The sequence below is a fragment of the Zonotrichia leucophrys genome, chromosome 2 (genome assembly GCF_028769735.1).
Source record: "Zonotrichia leucophrys gambelii isolate GWCS_2022_RI chromosome 2, RI_Zleu_2.0, whole genome shotgun sequence".
Lineage (NCBI taxonomy): Eukaryota > Metazoa > Chordata > Aves > Passeriformes > Passerellidae > Zonotrichia > Zonotrichia leucophrys.
Genome location: NC_088171.1, coordinates 38,803,139 through 38,823,132, shown reverse-complemented (window position 1 = coordinate 38,823,132; position 19,994 = coordinate 38,803,139). Strand labels below are relative to the sequence as shown.

General features: G+C 37.0%; 1 long non-coding RNA gene across 1 annotated transcript; it reads left to right on the top strand.

The window, feature by feature from the left end:
* Nucleotides 1–370: 370 nt before the first annotated feature.
* Nucleotides 371–19,478, top strand: LOC135443100 (uncharacterized). Its single transcript, XR_010438812.1, has 8 exons — nt 371–442; nt 2,059–2,183; nt 4,396–4,466; nt 4,918–5,091; nt 14,102–14,369; nt 16,518–16,611; nt 17,632–17,830; nt 19,336–19,478. It is a non-coding gene; the product is annotated as an uncharacterized LOC135443100 (long non-coding RNA).
* The last annotated feature ends 516 nt before the right edge of the window (nt 19,479–19,994 follow it).

The following is a 19,994-nucleotide window of genomic DNA, read 5'->3' as shown; positions in this document are numbered from 1 at the left end:
TGAAAATGTGACTCCTTCATTTGAAATGCTTCTCAACTCTCTAACAATAAGAACAGTCACAACAAAGAAAAGAGTATGGAAAAGAAGTGAGAATGTCTGAAAAATAGCTAGAATAGCCATCTAATAAACACCGTGGTAAAGGAATATTTGGAGAGGCTGAAGCTACCCTTTCTTTATTTTGCCTTTGCCTCCCTATATTTTGACTATTTTGCAATTTGTTTTCTGCAGTGCGTGCCTGGAGGTTTAAAGGTATTTTGTATGTATAAACTTGTTAAACTACTGGAAGAGTTCATCTGGATGGAGAGTTGTAACAGTTGGTTTTTCTTTTTCTCCCCACAGAGCAGTGGGATAATAACAGAGCAGATATCTAGATATCAGTATCTAGATACTATTCACCACATCAGTGAATGCTGAGGAAAACAGGAAGCTTGCACAGAGAGAGGTGAGCCTCTGCTGCTTTTTTGCCAAAGGTGAAAAAAATTCAGAAATTCAGAAATTCAGAATGGAAGAATAGCCTAGGTTCCCTCAAGTGATCACAGGAGTCAGTTGTGTTTCATGGAAAGCGTGTGTTAACCTTATTGTGATGAATACTTCCCTTTATCATCTCTTGCCACCTTATTGACCTGGGTCAGCAATATTAAATTACTCCTTTGATAACAGAATTAGCACAGTTGTAAGGGCTGAACTGGGATTTATATGGCTAAACAAGATATGATTAGTCTCTTAATCTCTGTGTGAGTGTTGACTGTGGATATTTAGCTGGGGAATTCCTTGCAGGAGATAAAGATGAGTACTTATTGCACTGCAGTTGGTGGGAAAGCCTGCAAGAGCGTCCCTGATCTCAGGAGCAGCATGATTTCACCTGGCAGAGTGCAGGTTACCTGCAGTTATTCTGTACTTAACTTGGTTCTGCTTGATTGTTTTGTCACTATTTTCCCTGAGATATGAAGCTCTGTCTCTTCCCCTACGATATAATGTAATAAATTGTGATATCTAGCAGATTTTACACTGCTGTCCTAACTTATTATGTGCTGCTGTCATAAGCAACAGCAGCAAAACTTTTAAAGCAAAGTTTGAAAAAGAAAAGAGCACAAATGAAGGTTTAGAAATACTTTCTTAAAAGAGCACTTGAGGAAGAGAGATTTTCCTACCAACATCGCCTCACTGACAGACCAATAATGACCCAAGAATTTGTGGCAGCAGTAGAGCTCTGTAAATGATTCTAACTCTAATTTTTTTCTTTTTAATTTGAACTTCCCCAAGGAACCAAACAAAGAATGTTAAGGAACAACACCAAAGGAAAATATATCTTTATTTTTCTTGTCCACAAAATTTAAACAAAGCCCCAAACTGTAGGTTGATTTCAGACTGAGTGGGATGTTTTGCTTCAACAAAAAAATCAAAAACTACATTTAATTTTCATTTGTGTTTAACTGTTTCTAAACAAATAAAATACAAAGCAAAACACACCAAGAAAATAGAGCAGCAAAGTAATCTGCAGCAAAGTAAGAAATCTGCTTGTTGCTCATCACAAAGTAAATGTTAATTTCTGGTCAAAGTTTCAAATGCTGCTTCTTGAGATTGTGTTTTCAAACAAATGTGATCTAGTAAGAGAGGAACTTCTTTTGTGTTCTTCCTGTGCTCAGGCAAAACCTTTTCTCTGGACAGTGTATTCCCCTTACTTACCTTATTTTCTTTCCTTGTTCCCTGTTTTGTTTCACTCCTCAGGATCCTGTCTGGAAAACCCTGGTGTACATTTGTAATGCATAGAATCTAGTTAAGTTGAACCATAGTAAAATTAATGAAGTTCATAATAAATTCTAAGACTGTGTTTTTTTCCTTGTATAAAATGTTGCTCTTATTTGATACTGTACAATGCACCCATCCCAAGTTATAATCAGCTTTAGACAAAGAGAGTTTCCCTATGGGTGAAAGCCCCTAACAAGAATTAGTGCACTGATTTGCAACCAGATATTCTGGTTGATTTTATCTTTTTCTTACCCTTTCTTCTCTGGCATAAATGTTGTATACAACCATATTGTACTTTATATTTTCCAGAAGGACTTTGAGATCTTCATCTTCAGACAATCTTGTGTGCCCTCTTGCCTTTGGTCCCCTCACATACAATGTGGTCATTTTGATATGACTGAAGTCACAGAACTGCTGATCATCCCAACAGCAAGGTTTGATTCACATTTGTGAATTTACAGAAAGTATCTCCTCAGAAGTTTCATTTTGTCACATCCTCCAACTGATCTGGAAATACTGATGATGCAGTGACGCCACAGCTATGTTAAATTCATACACTGCTGTTCTCTGGCTTTTGTGAATAGTCTGGCATTAAAATATAAACTTATTCTGTCTGTACTTTTATGCTTCTGTTATTTCTTTTCCACCTTTTTTCTCCCACTGGGACATGGTAATAAATGAAAAGAGAAAATGGTTCTGAAAAATCCTCAAATCTCCCTTTTTAAAAGGCCACAGAGGATGCTTATAAAATTTCAATTTTTCTTTGTTCTTTTAAGAAAACCCCTTAGTTTTGTGTTTATGGTGATCACAATCAGTAAAAAATGGAACTTCTCCATGGAATACTTAATTTGATCTAAAAATGGCCTATATTTTTTAATATAACTGTATTTATATGATTCTAAAAGGAACAGATTGAAGTCACTGGATATAAGAAAAAGTAAGACAAAATACATAAATATATAATATATATAGTAGGACAAAAGAAATTGCAATTAAACTGGATAGTCTGTCAACAATGAATTCAAGCCCACTAGGCTACTGGATGCCTATTTTTAGAAAGTGCTTTCTTTAGGCCCAAAAAGCACATGCTTTAACATTGACATTGGCAATCAATACAAAATCCATCAAAATGTGAATTTACATTGATGTCTAGAAGCTCCTTCCTTAGGCTAAGCCATCTTGAGAAGTTTACAGGAGCAGACACATTAGTTCAGAAGGTCTTTTCTGTTTTTTCTACTCTTTAATAATTAAAATATATATTCCCCTGGAATCAAGCAGTAGGCAGGAATAATGGTTAAAAAGCAAAATGGTTGGACTACATATGGTATCCCTTCCGTATCCTATTTTATTCTGCTAATCCTGCAGATGCAGTAGAGTGGATTTTTACAGGGAGAAAAGACAGTCTGGGGAGATGGGCTTTCTAAAGAGGATTTGGCACCACTCTGGGTCTTAGATGAAGGTCAAATGTTCAGAAGAGGCCAGAATTAAGCAGCTCCAACCATGACACTTGCACACAGATTTCTCAAAGAAGTCAGCATCTTGTATGCAGTGCTTGTTCTGATAATCTTATTTGTTTTGGTGGCAAAGCTCAAGCTAAGCCCTTCTGAAAATCTGACTGCTGTAGCAAATTATGTTGACAGAAGCCCAGCTAATGCATATTGAATTGTGATTTGGAATGGTCAGAAAATGGAAATTTTGTGTGCTTTTCATACATAGATTTTGAAAAGTTTATTTTCAGAGAAAACTGATCAGAACTAAGAGCTTGTTGCAAGTTTCTTGTGTAGCCCACTGATGTTTAGTCAGTGCAGTCTTTTCTTTGAAAGACAGGGAGCAAAATGAGCAGCACTTCACTACTGGATATAATTGTATTGTTTTGAAGGTTCATATACAAATTGATATATAAATAGTAGATATTTATGGGATGAGTAAGATCTAGTCCTGCTCATATGGTGAATATTTTACCATTAATCTCAGTAGAAGCAACATTGATTCTAATTTTACAGGCAAAATAATTTATTTAAAACAATGGAATGAAAGTTCAATACTTCACCTAAACATAGTAATTGTTATTCTCATGCCTTTCCAAATCAAAACTTCTGAAAGCAGTTAAGATTATTGTTACTTTGAAATATATTGTTGTGGTTTCTCCATACTTTCATCGGTACAACTTTGTGAGGAAGGTAGATATGTATGTGACTATGGCTATTTTTTCAATTGTTTTATTTACACCAAAATATTACAGTATATTTTTATGTATGTATATGTACTTGGTTACAGTAATTTAAAGAGCTTGAGGTAAAAATAAATTTTCTCTGAATTCATTAAAGAAAAAGTTGAGAGAAGTTCAATAATGAATCATAATCCCAGCCTCCAGCAAGTTTTTTAGACCTGACTGCCAGGCATTAATGGGATATCTTTTCCAGAGTTATAAGATGGTTAAAAATATTTTCTAACATCAGTGTTTACAAGACCAAAATTTTAGAAAAAATATTTTCAGCAGCTTTAAATGAATGTTGAAATAAAAGATGTGTGAAGATATACTGAACAATGCACCCGTCCCACGTGCATACACTCACATTTCAGAAGTGTTCATCAAAATTCTTGCTGCTCATGTTACTCTTTCAGTCTTCTTTCTTTTCTTTGCAGCCAAGCAGAATGTTCATTGGAATGTTCAAGACTGGAATAAGGATGGTGAAAATGTCAGCAGCACCATACAAGTAATATTATTGTCCACGGCAATGACATGAGGGAGAGAAATTAATATACTTGTGATTTATTTCATCTCCTGCACACAATTTCTTTTCTCTGTGATTTGTCTGCATAAACCACAGGTTCCGGGGTATTCTTATTCTCATCTAGATATGCATAAGCTCATTTGTTGGAGAGGATATAAAAGCATGAAAACGTCCAACTTTTTCCTGTTAGCCATAAATAGAGGCAATACTGTCTAGGTTTTATCTGAAGTTTGATGGGGGTTTTGTTGTTGCTTTGTTTTGGGTTTTTTTTCCCCCCATTTTGCTGTTTTATTTCCTAGTGTAGATAAGTTTTTAATTACGGACTCATTAAAACCCCCATATATATGTAAGTAGTGTGCTGGTTTCTAGCAAGTATGTGCTTCCACTGTGACCTATTTCCATGCAAACTCACTGATTTGATATTCATTTCTAGGTGCAATGCGAAAACAGCAGCAATTTCAAACCTTGAGAAGTGTGTGTTCAGAGGAATTGATAAACAGAAGCATGCTCCAACTTCAGCTAGTTTGTCTTCTGGAATTTAACAGCAACTGGTGATGTTATATGCACTGGTATCACTTGAAGAATCCCAGTTAACACAGTCCAAAGTGTAAGTGGTTCATTGACCTAAAATCAAAATGTGGCAAATTTTGCAGACTACAGATATTTTCTCTTTCTAACTGATAGAGAGGCAGAAGTTAGTTTTTTCTACATGTCTTTCTTGGTCTTTCTCAGTAGTTTCTTTCTCTCCTTGCAAATTTTGGCTCATAGCTACCCTGTAAATATGAATTTCAATGTGTAGATGCTGACTATGGCTTATATGGTCTTATGTTTGCTCTCTGCAGCATACAAGAAAAGCTAAAAGATGTGTTAGAACACATATTCTTAGCAAATAAACCTCCACCGTTCCTTCTACTGCATTCACTGATTATCCCTCTTAATTTTCTCCTTTTTACTCTGCAAAGTAACAAGAAATGCTGATATTGGATGATTTGCCTGAACCTCAGCCAGTTATTTTAAGCTAATTATTATGGATTTTAGGCCTGTTTGCATCTTCACAGGCAATTAAACAATATTAGAGAGTAGTCATTACAAAAGGAATCAGACTCAGTCTGAATTGAGGCTCTTCTATTTTTCTTCATCACCAGGGATGTAGGAAAAAAGGATCCCACCTAGGCACACAGCACAAATATTTTGAGAACTGAGATATCAGGAATTTTCCACTATTCTTTTGTAATAACCACCGCATGGAGAAAATTTATAAGCAGATAAGTATATTTGGATTGTGGATTGTATCTGTTCAGCTGATCATGCTTAGTGAGTTAGAAAACCCCAAGAAATTAATCCTCTCTCCAGCCACCACCTTCATAAAACAACAACCAAGGGGCAGTCTGAAAGCACAGTCCTTGACTCTGAGTTTCATTAGCATATTCAGCAAGGTCCAGAATAAACATTAAGTAAGCCAATTCATAATATCAAGATAATCTTGCTTTCCACAGAAATACATTTTCATTGTTTATTTTGTAAAGGAACACTTCTAGAATTGCAATGGAAGCATTGCTTCTTTTTTTCCTTACATTTTTCAAGCTGCATTCTTTACCACCTTTCAAAAAATAATCAGATACTGAAACTTTAGCAATATTCTGTAAGCTTTAGATCTGTTTTCCAATAATATATAAACTCTGATTGTACCTACCTTATTGAAATGCAGAAGCCATTTAGCAAAGAACAAAGAGAATTTTTAGTTTAGTATGAGAAGGGAAGAAGGCAGATTAAAAGATCTTTTAATGTTTCTGTGTAAAAGATTTAGAAGTGGAGCTCTCCTACAAACTCGTGAAAATTATATAAAAGATTTAGAGCATTTTATAAAGCAAAAAAATGTAAGATGTTTTTTGGATCCAGCAAGAAAACTGTAAACATTGCTTGACCATTATATGTTCTGGGTGATTGAAGAATGAACTGAAAACACTGTTTAAAATGTGAAAAGCATATGTATATAAAAGTCCTATAGGAGAACTAGCAGATGGACTATGAAGAATGACAGCTGGATCAAACTTCTTGCTTCTAAACATAACCCAGTCAAATACAGCTGGCTCCAACGAATTTTGATAAATATTTTAATCTTGGTAAGAAAATGAATGCAGTGATGTGCAAAATGAGCATATGAGTATCAATAAGATTTTATGTGTTAATGCCATTTTTCTGGAGAAGAGTTTGGCAGGCAGGCACAATAAAGAGCATGCCAGCGGTGTGCATGAGGCACCAAGGGCTGCTAACAAAAATCATAGATATTAGAATAGACTGTGGGCAGGAAGAAATGATCTAAATGTTGAAATAAACCCCCAAAATGTCTTTATTTGTATTTGCCTTTGGAAATTATCAGAACTATCTGTTGAGAAGCAATGCTGTTAACAGGCATGTGTAAGGAAGGACTCAAGTGGAGACCCTTGCAGCTGGAGTGCAGCAGTTATGTGAAATGGAGGCCTGGAGACCGTGCTGGTGTGGACTGGACTATTTTGGAAGAAATCACAAGCCTTAGGTCTGACATGGATGGATGAGTCCAGATATTATTCATAGACCTTGTTTAAAATAGGATTGAGAAATGCAGGCTATTTTTTTTTCCCCCTGTGACATATCACAAAGTGTGAAGGCAATCTGCATTTTCAGAACAACTAAACTAAAAACCTACTTGATCTACCTCTTGCTTATGCAGATTAGGTCGAATATTGAAGTATTTTTGCATTTAATGTTCACTTTCTTCACAGTCTTTAAATAAGTGGGGGGAGGGGTGTGTTGTAAAATATATATAACAGTATAATTGTGGTTTCTTTTCAATTATTTTATTTTTTTTTATTTATTTATATTAAAAACCCTAGATCTTTCTCAGGTACTCTTTTTGATTCAGGTTTTTCTTTTTTAAAATGGCTCAGTCAACACATTTTGACACACAGGTGAGCTATTCTTTGTAATGTCATGTATGAATATATTCGTATATTCTAAATTATCTGAAGTCTTTCACCTTACAAATGAAATAGTAAGTAGGGATTAAATTACACTGCAGTCATATAGATAAAGCAAGCTTGAACTTTATTACAACAGAATCTCTAAACTCCTTTTGAAAGCTTCAGCTTTAACTGAATAAGATTTTTGTTAAAATTTTAGTTAAAATTTTAGCACTTTTAGGCAGTTTTTCTATCTATTTTTACAATAGTTGTTCAAATAAACAAATGCATATGCCTGTTAAAGGAATGAAATAATATGTAAAGCATGTAAATGAGACACATTTTTTTACCATGTTCTTTACTTAAACATTCCTCTCCAAAGATAACTACAAAATAGGTCACAGTATAAAAATAGTATAGTAAGCAAGTTAAGGACTAGATTCTGTTTGCAAACTGAGTGTTCTAAATCTGCCTGAACTCCATTGATTTCCATGGTCTAACTTAGATTAAACTGTGTTGCTTCTAATGAACGTGCATCTAGTGTAGATAAGGTACTGATTCCTCCAAAATCCTGACAGCAAGGACCATGATTTAGCTGGCAAAAGATAAGAAGGTGGACGGAAATGCCTACTCTCTTTGATTCCATCTGCAGATTTTACCTTGACTCCTGTACTGCAGGGATGACCTTTCGAGCAGGTGGATGCCACGTCTCCCTTGGAGATGCACAGGAGGCACACTCAGCCTTCCTCTGCCAGACAGCTGAGGGTGCCCATCATGGAGCTGCAGCCATCCCCGACGCCAGGAGTGTCAGACAGACTCCAGATCCTGTTTCTGTGTGCACAGTCTCTAAGCTGTGTGGGTGGGTGAGCCCTTGTGTTGAGGGTGCCCAGATTTCTGCGGCGGTATCGCACAGACGCAGTCGGGACATGCGCTTTGGGGAGAGGGGGCCCATGAACCCTTGGGGAAGGCAGTGGTTGCTAGGGCAGCTGGAATTACTTCTGTCCTGGTTTTTGAATATGTCTCAGGTGCTCCTGAGGACTAAGTGAAACATTATCTGAAATGATTATGCAGAATGTATTGAAAGTCCATTGTAGGGCAACATGCTTGGAGGCCATCAAGCATAATCCTGCTAGAGCACTTATTTTAGTAATCAAACACTACTTCTTCCTTAGTAGGCCAATAATGTAATAAAAAAATGGCTTTTAATGTTTTTTCTTTGTTTGCAACTGATGCCTTCTACTAGGGTCAGTGCAAGTTTGATTACTACTGAAGCCATTTATTAAATACAAGGAATAAAAACTAAGCCAAAGGTTTCAGTTTTACTGAATTTTGGCAGCTGGAAAAACAGCAAGGCTAGCAACTGCCGAGCAGAAACAGCTCTGAATAGAGGTTTAAAACAAAAAATTAATCTTTGTTAACAAATCTTTCATAAATTATTTGGTTCAGGGCTGCTGAATTAAAATATTTTTCCCAAAAACTTTGCCAAAATATGGTCTATTATTTAGAATTCTTTTCTCCTTGGAGAAAAACTCCAAAAAGAAGAGAAACTTCAGGTTCTTAATGCATACTACATTTAGTTGGCCTTGAAATTAGGAAAAGAGACCCAGTACCTAATTAAGCTATTTTTTTTCAAAAATCTGCCTGACTACAGTTACTTTTTGAGTTACTTCAGAGACAGCATAGGGCTTTCCCCACATCTGGAATGCATAAAATTGCAAATTTAATTATTAATCTTCATTTCACACATTGTATTCATAGCGATAGAGTTTTGTGCAACATCACTAGCATTTAATGCAGTCATATTATTACAGAACAGTTAAGAATTAAGCCCATTGTGCCCTTCTTAGATCCTCTAAGTACTGCTGAAGAATCCCTCATATAATTTGTCATTACCAGGAGCATTAATGCAAGTGGACAGGTTTGAATGAATAATCAAACCTTCCTGATACTTATTCTGAAGTTCATGAGGAGGCAGTCAAAGCAGTAATAGGATGCATGTCAGACTAAGCAGAGCATTCAGGATATGTCAAGGTAGAAAAGTGAAATGATCATTGTGCAAGAAATGGCCAAATGTCTGAAAGCTTTTTTATGACAAGAAAGAGTACTGAAGTATGTGATAACTCAGATAAGTTTTTTTATTTTTTTGAAAAAATAATCTCCCTGGTGCTGCTTTCATTTATCCTTGTATTCTACCAGTGTGTGCTTCTTACAATCTCTCTGTTGCTGTAACACTGGTTGATTGAAATTCTCAATTTGTAGATCTCCTTGAACATGTTTATTCAGGGGATGGGACTTGCACAAAACAATTCGCTTGTGTGAGGCAATCTCATCGCATCAGCCTTCATTATCATTTTTAGATTGTCTAACTGGAGTACTTGTCAGTGTTGTAGATCCTGTGCTCTCACAAAATGGCTTCAGTTGTTGTATGCTGATCTTTGGTACTACATCAGCCTTAGCTCTACTGTGATATCTGAATTAGACAAGAATCCAACTGCCAAAACTGTAACTCTTCTGCACTAATACAATGACACATTTTGAGCACAGCAGCTGAGGTCTTTCTTCATATGCATTATGGGATTTTTCCCCCTCAACATATTTTTGTTTTTTAAAAATTTAAATACCATTATCTCTATTTTGAGATCCTAAGTTTATGCACATGACGCAGCTTACTGCATTGCTCTACTTCAAACAAGGGTGAAAAGTTCTGACTTAGTTTCGTATTTTCCACAGCTGGATGATGTGTCTATCCATTCCCCTCTTTGACACATCTCGTGCCTTTAAATCCATCATGAGTCATTTTTCTTATGTGGAGGCTAATTAACATCTTGGGAGCAGATTGCTTGCTTTGTCTTGATATTTTTTTGAAGTAACCAGATGCTGTAATTACTGTGTATACAGTGCTTTTTGCCTGTAGGTTGCTGGATAGCACTCCCCATCACTTTAATTAATACCATAAAGTTAATTTAAATAGTAAAAGATGAGACAGATTTGTTTAGAAGTCTTTGAGTGTAATAGGAAGAAAGATTTTTCCTGAGTAGTAAAAGCAAAATAAACCTGTTTCAAATAATTCATGCTAGAACACTTAATTCCTTTCCTTTTTAGTGCTCCTAATATTTACTAGAAATTCTCCTACTTTTAATTATATTCCTTTTGTCTAATTTTTACCATATATATGCTAGTACGCTGTGTGTTAATTTGCAGTAAAATAGATCTAGATTTTTCCATAATTATATTCCTGGTGAGACCTGTATTTATTGGTCCTTCTTCTCTGTCTCAGTGTCTACTTTGATTACCTCATTCCTAGTGCTTCATTTCTTCTGATTTTTCGTGAGAAGCTGAACAAACTGGATTGGTATTAAGAAGAAAGATAGCTTATTGTTAATTACTTTTCAGGTGACAAGAGGAAATAAGCTTTCTGTGAGATCTGGTTTAAAAGGATCTATATAAAGAAGCAAAGGGAAGGAGGGACAAGGCATAGAAACATGAAGACATTGATAAGAGATGAGTCAAATCAAATCATTCTGCTCCCAGCCACTACTGGTTATTTTTTCATAGCAGATTTACTTATGAACAGTGTCAGTTTGTCTGTATTTTAATTGGTTCTGTATACAAAGTCCTCTATAGTGCAGCTGAACACCTCTCAGATGAGAGGAGCTTGTTACATCAGACTTTCACCAAAGGCTTTCTGAGATCCAAACACACTGTGTCGTGTTTTAATCATCAGACTAGACTTCAGCATGTTCCAAACAGCTAAGATAGATTTTGTCATGAGAGGTGTTAAAGAAAGGTAAGGAAGAAAGACAGAATTCAATGGGATGTGTCATCAGCTGAAATGCCAGACAAATGCACAATGAAAGGGCTTGAATTGAGGATGATACTTGCATCATATCCAGAAATATGGATAGTCTTCCTTCATGTAAAGCCAGTGTTTAATTAATGACTATTACAACTTTTTTTCCTTGTCATAGTTTGTGAGTACTCAAAATATTCTTCTACAGCCATTAAGTTACATTTACAATTATCAGTTACATGATGATGAATATTATTGTGTAACTGACGATCGTAAACTTCTGTCCCAGCCTTCAGCTCAGTAAGTTGTGTGTGGCACAGCTGTGACTGTAACTATAAAGTGATAGAAAAATATTACCTCTGCAAAAAGCATCTTGCTTGTTGGGTTTTGTCCTACCTTTTTACTAGTCATGGTGGACCCCAAATAAATAAGAAGAGCAGTATCAATGACCTTTAAGGTCTATGTGAACTATTTGTTAGTGTCAGTGGAACAACATAAAAATTATATTTCCAATAGGAAACCTTGTTTTATACCCTGGTCTCTGAAATCAGGAGGAAGTATAACATAAATGCCACATAGGAAATAAAGAAAAAAAAATGGAATAGCAATGGAATGAAGCTGAGGAACCCTTAGAAGTCCAAGTTTATTGACAAGACTTGGTGTGTGACAAGAAAATAATATAGGATAAAAGAAAATACAAGCTCTGTGTGTCTTGTTTTGGGTATCTAGTTGGTTATTTTTCTGTATTTCAGGAAGCTTTTAAATGGAGAAGCTAAAAACATACTTGTTCCTCATATATTGTCTCTTTATAGATGAACATAACATTTTTATGAGCAAAGTCAGTCCCTGCAATGTGCTGGCACTGTCAGATCTGTGGAAAAACATGCAGTTCCAACAGCAGTGTCCACCTTGAGAATCAGTCAGCTAAAGACAGTTAAAGGAAGGTTTTCCATATTTTTTGAGATTGCTGATGAGCTGATTAATTGTCAGCACCAAAAGGTTCCAAACTGCAGTTGCCAGACCATATTAGTGGTCTGTGGATTAAACCACTACACCATACAATGTTTAAGATGCCAGTTGCTAAGCTGGAGGAGTTGGTGGTGTGTGGATTGAGATATTTGTGGATAAAACAACTTTCTTACTGTTGTGCATGGGGAAAAAGAAGTGGGGCAGGGCAATCATGCAGCAGAAAATTGTAATTGAGTACGGAGCAGTCTGAGGAAGTAGCTGGAACAAAGAAGCAGCAGGGAAATATGAGAGAGGACCACAAACCAGGTCTCAAGGTGGGGAAAATGGGGAACAAGTCCAGAATAGGTGCAGGTTTTTCAGGCAAAGGAATAATCCAGTTAAGACAGAAACGATTAATGGAGATTGACATAAATTTCCTAAGTGTTTGAAGTGAGATGTGTTGCCTAGGTGCTTGGTAAAGAGAAAAGGACCTTCATCCATCCCAGCTACAGTCTCTTTTGTCTCTTACTCATGCTGAGTCATCACCCAGCTTATTTTACTTACTAAACTGACATAGCCTTAACAGTAACTGAAAGGCTGAATGGTTTTAATTTTACAGTATCTTGTGATATCAGTAGGCAGAAACACAAGTCACTCTACAGAGAATTTTTATGAGGTTCAGGTTCATTAATTTTTTTTTCCCCCTGAAAGAGGCAGGAACTTTATATTCAGGATATGCCAGATGGAAAGCAGCCAGCTGGAGACCCTGAGTTTTCCCAAATTCCAGGTACTCTGACATGCTGCAAAGGAGCTGATCAGGGACCATAAATGGCATATAGGATATGCTTCAAATCTACCTCAGCTCTGAATAAGCTTCACAGGAATCTGTGACTTCATAAAACAATTCTGACAAATTAGCAATTTCCAAACAATAATAAGCAGCTTCTCAACCCCTCATCACATTTAAAAACAATTCTAGATGCATGCAGTTTCTACTGGGCTGAAGTCAGTATCAGTCAAAAGGCTGCTAGACTTAAATTTATTAGTGTGATTGCTGGCAGCCAATACTGGCTGAAGTGAAAACCCAAAATACTGTAATGTATTGCTGGAGTGTGGTCTAAAGATGATGAGATTATTTATCTTCTGCTAAACTCTAACAGTTTAGCTGAGTGCAATTTGACCGATTTGGATTGGTCACAACTGAACCCCAGTGGTTTTTATAAAATCATCATGTTCAGAGTGATGACAGTACTGTGTCTTGTTCCCTGTATTGTGTGTACTGCAGGGCTGAGATAACTGTTCTGGACACACAGAATGAAGATGTTGTTATCTAATATTGGTATTCTGAAGGGCAGAGGGGTGAATGAATGTCACTCTGGGAGCACACCTTATTTCTCTGCTGGTAAAGCAGACTAATTCGGAAAATCTCATACTGCATTGTGTTTTCCCATATGTCTGTCTGGAGTTGTAGCCTTCTCTTTTACTGTCAGATTATTTTCTTCAATAATAACTGGAATTAAATGATTTTGCATATATATTTGGTACAGAAACATGAATTACAAATAAAAGCTTTGTAAAGTAATTAGTATTTTTGATAGTTCAGAAACTGAAAAACAAGAAGGAATTTGGAAAATTAGGCAGAACACAGCTCTTTCGTAGCCCATTATTCTTCTAAGAAAGCAGTAGCTGGAAACATTCTTTGCTGTGTTTTACACATTTTAAATAGCTGTAAAAGAAATAATGTATTTTTTTAATTTCATGAATGAGTGGAGAAAACTGCTGTGAATGGTAGTCAGTCACAAGAACTAATTGTTCTAAACTTGAACAGGAAAAGCGAGGTCAACCATTTTGCTTTTTCTCAATATTAATTCTGCTTCATGCTACGAATGCGCTACATCTAATATTCATATTCATACAGATTTTAAATATGTTTTCCACAGGTTTTAGGAAAGAGAATGTGGAGGTGGAAACATTGCATGTGAGCTTCCTGACACTCTCCATCCAGTCAGCATAATCTCTGTGATGCCTGCCTGTGAAATGCCCCACTGCATCCCAGTTGAACACAAGATTACTCCTTTTTTTCCCAAGTCTGAAGCCATCAGTGCTGCTCTACAGTCATAAACAACTGGTTTTGGTCCAGCTGAGAGGCAGCTGCTTTGAGTGGTGGGGGAAGGTCCTGCTATACCAAGTTTGATTTCTCAGTGTCAGGTGGGTTTGGGACAGCAGCTTTAAAAGTGACAAGAAATGCTCTGTGCTGTGTGCGCAGGCCTCCCTGTGGTAAACAGCATCCTGCCCCTGACTGCACTGGAGTGCAGGTTACCAGGTGTCTCCAATGTTAAAGCAGCGACCTTTCAGCTCATGGACATCTGCCTCTGCGCTGTGCTGTGCCTTTTCTGGGCTTTAAAACAGTCTGCAGATAAGTTAATGTACCTGTCATCTTGCCCCCAGTGAGATTTGTGCTTGGTCTTTCAGCGATCTCTCCAGCAATGCTGCTCACATTTTATGGTTTTGATTCCCTCATGCTGTAGATTTAGTTTTATTTTTCTGTAGATATTCCCTGGGGCCAAAACAGAAGGAAGGGGAAATCTTTGCTGCAAAAGTCTTATATTTATGAGGCTTATGATGACAGGGAGGGGGAAGAGCCTTAAAAAATAACTCCAGTTGTTTTTAAATCTTTGTTCACATTTTAAAATTATCTGCAGAACACAGATTTTTGTCTATAAAACAAACAAACAAACAAGAAAATCTTGTGATGTTAATAATAAAGCAGGTGGCTCATCTTTCAAAATCCCATTTTAGCCAGGCAGTGATTTTCAATGAAACCTGACATGTTCATTTTTTGCCAAACTTAGCAGCCCCCAAGGCCTGGTGAAAGTCACTTGAAAACAGATCAGTTTTCTTTGCTCAAGCTGTAGCATCTCCTGTTTTTGTAAAGATTCATTTCTTTTACATCTGCATTAGTTGAGCAGCAGGCTGGCACTGGTGACATAGATTAACAAAGTAGGCTAGTTATACAACATTGGGGAATGATACATCCTGGAAGTCATTGAGTTAGCACCTTTATGTATTGGCAAATATATTTTCCTTTTTCCATTTATTGTAGAGAATTAATACTTATGAATCTATTGGCATAATTGATGTCAGCTGGGGAATTGGAGACAGCCTTGCAAATATGTAAATTCTCACTGCAAATGACAGAAAGTACTGGGAAAAATCCAGGTCTAGTTTGAATTCATTGACTTCTCTGAGCTTACTGAGTATTTTCCATGTTAAAGACATGATTTTGTTCAAAAATGCCTCCCAGACTCTTGGTTCACATTTTATTGAGAAAGACACTCTGCTAGCTGCCCATTAGATACTCTGCTTGACAGAGTCAATAAGCACTCATACTTTTTGAACAAGTGTGGCTATTTACTTATAGCTATGTCAGGAGAATAATAATGAGTTAAGAAATTTTGATGAAAGGCATTGCTTTTGTGGTCTTGCTTCTAGTACAGAATGAGAAAAAGATGTTTTTAGTTCATCTTATCTATGATTTTTATCTCAAAAAAAAGAAAAAACCCAAAGGCATGGTTCTTTCTTTCCTCCTCCATATCCACAATTTCATTTTAGTCAGATGGATGATCTGCAGATACTAAATGCCTGCCAGCCTGACCTTGGTGCCAGGGAATGTCATGAGGCAAATCATCTTGAGTGTCACTACGAGCCATGTGCAAGACAACCAGGAGATCAGGCCCAGCCAGAGTGAGTTTATGGAAGACAGGTCCTGTTTAAATAACCTGCTGTCCTTCTGTGGCAAGGTGACCCTCTTAGTGAGTGAGGAAGAGGCTGTGAATGTTCCAGAGGCTGAACTTTAGTAATGCCTTTGACTCTGTGGAATTTTATCTTTCCCCTGTGTGCAGTTGAAGCAGATGCTGCGTGGGGTGAATACAACAGCACTGGTGTCACCAGGAGGGCCTGAACTCTTTCCCTGCGTCTTTCCAGATTTTGGGATGTGGGCATGGTTTTAAGGGCTCAGAGAGTCATCACACACCTCCTTAGATCTGCAGAGCATGACAGCTCTTTTTAGATGTGGCATCTGGATTTCTCTTCAAACTCTTGGTCCTGCCAAAGTGAATTTTTTATGTATCCTACATTGTGAGTAGGAGCCAATTGTGGCAGAAATTTCTCCCATCATGAGATGCTTACTAAGCTATAGAATGAATATTGATTGAACTTGTGAAAATCTTCCTCAGTACCAATTGATCTCAACAAAGGCTGGTTGGGTTTTTGAAATTTGTCATGTATTTTTCACAGACAGCAAATAATGTTCCTTTTTCAGCTGTAAAATCAATGTCTCTTTGCTTTGCATTGTAGGAGAGGACTAAGGTAAACTCCTGAGGGATCATGTATAGGACTTTCCACTTGACTCCTGCTGCTCCATCAAGAATAAATCCCAAGAATCACAAAGGTGCCTACCATCTGAATTAAACACCCTAAACTGATAGAATAGCACTGAAAGCAATGGCATCTTCAGGTATATGAGATATGAGTTGAGTGTGAATTGGAAAGTAGAAAAAGTCTGGAAAGCTCTGTTCTGAAGGAGAAATGAGTCTTGGTGTCTCAGAGCAAGTGCTTGAATTCACAAATCACTTCTGTATCAAATATACAGAAAAAAACCCATCTTCAAAGAGGCACTGTTTTTGCATCTGGCTTCTGAAATTCCTCATTTTCTAAACTTGGGTACTGAGTGCACTGTGCATTGAGAATTTTCTTGCACAGTTTTCAGAATAATTATGATAATGAATTCAGTAACCCTCTCTTAATGTGGTTATCATTCTTCCCTGGTTTCAACAGGAAATTATAGGTTAATTTGAGCAGAACTTTTAAAATATGTTAACATTGTATAAGAGGTTCCATCTAAGGCTTATTACTTGAGGATTTTGCATGATCTGGCAAAATAATAAATGGTGAAACTGGAATGCCCATGTTGAGGAAAGAAATACTTCAATTTGACAATACAATAATAATTTTCTCCTGCATGAATTAAGATGAGCTTTTTTTTACAACATTATTTAGCTCGTGCTGTGTCTCTTGTTTTCTCTGCAGATAAGTGTTGACACTCTTTGCTGATGTGCAGTGGTCTTCTTGTTGGATAGTTCAGCTCTGTAAGAGCTGCTACCTATAGAAAATATACATTTCAGCTAGAAGAGATCAGTCCTATGAAAATTTCTTTTTTAATATTGTTTTGCTTGTCTGACCTGTTTTTCTTTTGTTTGTTTTTTTTCTGGTAGTGTTTTTTTTTTTGAAGTTATTACTTCATACCATACCAGCAATTTTATAAGGACAGACTCTCCCCTTTCCTGTTAGTTTATATTTAATACTGAAAAATTTCCCACAAATATATCTGTAAATTGTGAAAAATAGCCCTTTTCTACCAGGTATATCTTTTAAGGTATCTTTAAGTAAAATAAAGATGCTCTCTTTTCAGCACTTGTGAAGCTGCATCTGCAGTGCTGGATCCTGCTCTGGGTTTCCCAGTACAACAGAGAGGTGGAACTGCAGGAGAAAAATCCATCAAAATGTCACTGAGATGATGAAGGAATTGGAGCTTCTCTTGTATCACTGAAGGCTAAGACAACTGTGACTGTTCATCCTGGAGAGGATGAGGCTTAGGGCATCTTATAAAGGTGTGTAAATACCTGAAGGAAAGGCACAATGACAACAGAATGAGGATCTTTTCAGATGTGCCCAAGAGTCAATGGTCACAAACTGAAGCACAGGAGATTCCCTTTGAACAGTAGAAAACACTGTGAGGATGATGGAGTACCAGCACAGGTTGCCCAGGGAGTTTTTGGAGTCTCTATCCTTGAAGAGATCCAAAAACTCTCTGAAGAGGGTTCTGGGTTGCCCTGCTCTAGGACCCTCCATGAGCAGGGGGTTTGAGCACCATGACCTCCCCAAGCCCCTTTCAGCTGTTCTGTGGTTCTGTGATTCTATGAAATGCCAAACTTCACGATTTTGGGTTGAAAGCAAAAATCTCTGGTGTCTCAGAATTACAGCCATGCTGACCTTCTAACAAATTTAGCATCACTGGAATGTTACAGTCTTTTGTTTTTTCTGTTCCACTCTTCTTTCTCAGGGCATGTATGTACAGATTGCAGTAAATTATGGGTTTTCAAATAGCTGATAGATACAGAAAGATATTTTCTTCCCCTTCTCTTGCTTTTCATGCAAATTAGTTTGAACCTGATAAAGACATTTATCAGGTTCTTGGAGATACATGCAGATTTACTGGGAGGTGCAGAGGCTTTTCCTCTCTTGAGGTGCCACTTGATAAGCACACCTTAGCCTTTATGTGGAGGCTTCTTTGCACCTCCTATGTCCAAACCAGTGGAATCCATCACTTTACTTATGCTTAGCTACCTGAGACCTCCAGGTCCCCAAAGTGCTGTCAGACACCTACTGCTGGCTATTTATTTATTTAGAGTTATGGTAGTTGCACAAGCAAATGTAGTTCTGGTCTAAGAGGCTTTGCTGATTACCAGCCCTGCTTACTCACAACAAGGTAATTTACTGCCTGCAGGGCAGGACTTGGATATACCCAAGCTTCCTGGACAGCTAAATGGATCATTCCATTCCAGTGCTCATTCACTTGCTGGCCTCTCTCAGACTGTTTACAAAAGCACTTATCCTGCAAATGCTTACTCATGTAAGCTATAATACTGTAATCAGAAAGTAAGTGGGGCTTGGAGACATTAAGATTTTTTTTTTTTTTGGTGAGTAAGCACTTTCAGGGCAAAACCCAAGGGTATCAGAAATGATAATAATTTTCTGCATGGTACATTGTCTATTTTTATCTCGAAGTCTGGATCTTTACATAACTTTCTATTAAATTGTTTGAGATCTTCCCTCCTAGATCAGTCGAAGCCGAGTAGGCAGACATTCTTATGCTTCAAAGCATTTTCTAATGACTCCCTATAAAATGAAATGAAACATTAGCTTGAATTATAGCTGTGATCTGCTTCTAAGTTCTTTTTTAAGAACTAAATTATATCCTAGCAGTGACTGTGTCCTTTCTTCTGTCCCTCTGAATCTCACTTTAAGCTTATCAAATAACTGCTCTAACAAAAGTTGGTATTGAGGTTCATGACTCGTCCTTTTAAAATAAGATTGTTTACAAATGTCTTCCCAGCACCTAACGACTTACATGAAAGTGCACTTTTTCATCTCCAAGGATGAAGAAGAAAATGAAGATGTGCCTGTGCAGGGTCAGCTTTGTCCCAAAGACTGAACGATAGTCATCAAAGCAAAATATTCACTAATTTGATGAGTGGAAGACTGTGAACTACCCAGGCAGACATTAACTGGTATGTATATGCCTGACTTGCTGCTGCTGCTGCTATTACCACTCTTTTTAATAGTGCTCTGACTGCCTTTAAAAGCAAGTTTCTTGTAAGAATGCTTTCATATCTCAAACAGTTCTGGTGATTTCACTCTTCAGCTATTTTCTTCGTTCAGCAGTTAAACAGCCTTTATAAACTCAAACTCCAGAAACGTTAAAGCAAAGGGTGATGTTTTGCCAAGCCATATGTTCTTAAATGGTGTATTTTATGAAGCTGATAATAAATACTTTAAGGCATAGTAGCTAAAAAAAACTTCCAACCTAATGTAAGCAGGCACAATTCCAGCGATTTCAACATTAACATTAAGGATGAATTTAACTGTTTATTTTTACTCAGGACTGGGTATAGTGTTCAAACTATGTAGGTTTCATTGACATTATATGTTGGGCTGGAATCTAGACAAAAATTGAATTTTTTTTTTTACTCTACTCAATTTAAGAATTACTTC